Here is a 2,761-nt window from a genome sequence, read left to right on the forward strand (position 1 = left end):
CACTACACTCTAAAAACTCCTGGGTTATTTCTTCAACCCATTTTCTGGGTTATTTGTGTTGGGTTAAAATTATGGGTTATTTTTTCAGAGAGTAACCATTTTCTGGGTTATAGGGCTAATATTTTGACCCAATTCATGGGTTGTTTGGGTTTCTGGGTTATTTTTCAAAGAGTAACCCATGTTCTGGGTTATAGGGTTGGCTTTGAAATAACCGTCGCTTTTCGCGCTCGATCCGTTTTGGCCTGTGCTTCATCGGTGCAACTTCATCTATATTCAAGGTAAGAGAGTATTTTCAGTGTTGATGTAATGTAAACTTTTCTGTGTCCATGTCCCTGTTGCTAGTTTATCACCATTTGCTAAAAAAAATAAAAATACGTTGAGACTAGCGTTAGCCGTGGTAATTCTGTGGTTGGCATGTAGTCGCGGCTATCACGACAACATCTAGGACAACTAGAGGTAACGTTATCACACACCGGACGCGATTTTAAACACGGTCATGAGCCGTTGCTGGGTGTCGCGGACAGACGCCGGATGGCGCCGCCGGTGTGTGTACACTCATAGAGAATAATGTGTTCGAATTTTCGAACGCTTCGCGTCCGGTGTGTGAGCCCCTTGAGAGACTGCACGTCCGGTGAGCGATACCTCGAGTTGTCCTAGACGCGACGAGGCGCTTCTCGTCCGGTGTGCGAACCCCATAGCCGCTGCTACAGAGCGACGAGGCAACACAATAGTTGAGTTATGTTTTCCAGCTGCGCCGTGCTTATCATATTATACAGTGCTCTACTGGCTGAAGTAGTGAGAGTTAAAGAAGCGGGTCAAGTCTTCAAATTGTTGCTAACCTCTATATTGCTATGTTTTCTCCAGGTCATCTTGAATGGACAGTTTTGTCGCTGATAAGCTAACTGAGTGGCAGCTGTCTGAGCTGACAGAGAATTTTAGAGGTGAGCATTTTACTCTTATTGCCCTTATATCATCTCTCTATACCTAAGTTTTTTTAATAAGACTTAAATGTGTCAGTGCAAGATTTTGTGAAAGTCACTAATTCTTCGCCAGTGGGGTATACACAACCCTAAAAGATTATTGTGCCTTGTCTTTAAGCTGTTATGCATAAGAATGGGCAAGATATTCACCTTTGCATTAATGTCATTACACTTTTGAAAGAAAAGATGTCATTCACACAAAATGGGTAACGTTAATGCTGCAAAAGAACCACATTAGTTAACTAGCAATTTGGGCCACGTAAAAAATAATAAAAAAAAAGCCACTGCATTCCCTTAAAAGTGATTATTTGTTAGCTTGATAATGAAAGAGTGTCTGGTGAGTGGTTCACAATTGTCAACTTATTAACAATACTCATGTTGTCTTGTTTTCTGTCTTTCAGATGAAGACATAGATGAGGAGGCATTTCTTCTCTTTGATGAGGACACTATCACAAATCTTGTCCCCAAAGTTGGCCCCAGGCTTAAATTCCTGAGGCTCTTCTGAGAATTGTTGTTTATTTTTCTATTTTTTTATTTCTAATATTGTTATTACAGTGTGACCTAAAATAAATAGGAAAATAAACATGTCCAAGTGTGTGTTTTTTCATATAGATTTGAATTTAATGCAATAAAAATGTAAAAGTGCTTGAAGTGTGTAATATAATGTAAAACAAAGTTTTATTTTCTGAAATAAGGCATACTGGGATAGTGAGGTTAAGTTAGGTTATTTTTGACCCAACTCCTGGGTTAAAAAAGGATCAACTAATTTTTGGGTTATTTCTACCCAGATGTTGGGTTTTTTAAACCCAACATTTGGGTCAGGTATTTAACCCAGAATTTGGGTCAAAAAGCATAACCCAATTTTCTGAGTTGAAATAACCCATAAATTAGTTGGTCCCTTTTTTAACCCAGGAGTTGGGTCAAAAATAACCCATTATGGGTTATTTTTGACCCAGGAGTTTTTAGAGTGTATATTCCTGTGATGTTAAAGTTGACTTTTCAGCATCATCACTTTGGTCTTCAGTGTCACATGATCCTTCAGAAATCATTCCAATATGCTGATTTTCTTAATAAACATTTCTTATCATTATCAATGATATAGTGCTGCTTAATACTGTTTGTAGAAATTGTGAAAAGCCCTATTTTATTGTTCAAAATTCTTCTTTAGCCCATTTTATGATGCTGAACCTAAGTTTGTATGTAAATGTTCATATGTAAAGATTGAAAATTAATCATAAAAGATCTGAACAATGAATAGAAAAAGATATTATGAGATTACTGTTATGTTTACCATGATTAACTAATTGTAAAACACAATGATTATAGCATTCTATTTAAGTCTACCCCCTTGCCGTTTTTTTTCTTCAGCTAAGCAGTGTAACCAATCACTGATGTGTCCTTTTTGGGTTTGCATGAAAGAGCACAGTGAATAGCACATTACAATGACCAAATCTGTCCTCCTATGAATCAGTATCTATCAAATTCCCCTCTCCATATTCCAAACTTTGATTTAGGTGGGTGCATTGGCCCATGCGATATTCCCTGTCTGTGGATATTCAGGGGTAATATGTCCCATCTGTTCTCTCTCCCACCCTGTAAGCCACCACCTGTAATGGCGGAGCTCTCAAGGTCAACAGCACAGTACTGCAGCTATTAATCACAGGACATAGAGGAGGTGCCCACCACTACACACAAACACACATACATAGACACAAGTGAGTCCCACTGTAATCAGAAACACTGCTCTCTGACCTCTGAATCTCCACTTTACGCAAACAATT

At 38.4% G+C, this 2,761-nt stretch overlaps 1 long non-coding RNA gene across 1 annotated transcript; it reads left to right on the top strand.

The window, feature by feature from the left end:
* The first annotated feature begins 226 nt into the window (after positions 1–226).
* On the top strand, positions 227–934 carry LOC311286089. Its single transcript, XR_014626477.1, has 2 exons — positions 227–278; positions 865–934. It is a non-coding gene; the product is annotated as an uncharacterized lncRNA (long non-coding RNA).
* The last annotated feature ends 1,827 nt before the right edge of the window (positions 935–2,761 follow it).

The sequence above is a fragment of the Rutilus rutilus genome (genome assembly GCF_951802725.1).
Source record: "Rutilus rutilus genome assembly, chromosome: 2".
Classification (NCBI taxonomy): domain Eukaryota; kingdom Metazoa; phylum Chordata; class Actinopteri; order Cypriniformes; family Leuciscidae; genus Rutilus; species Rutilus rutilus.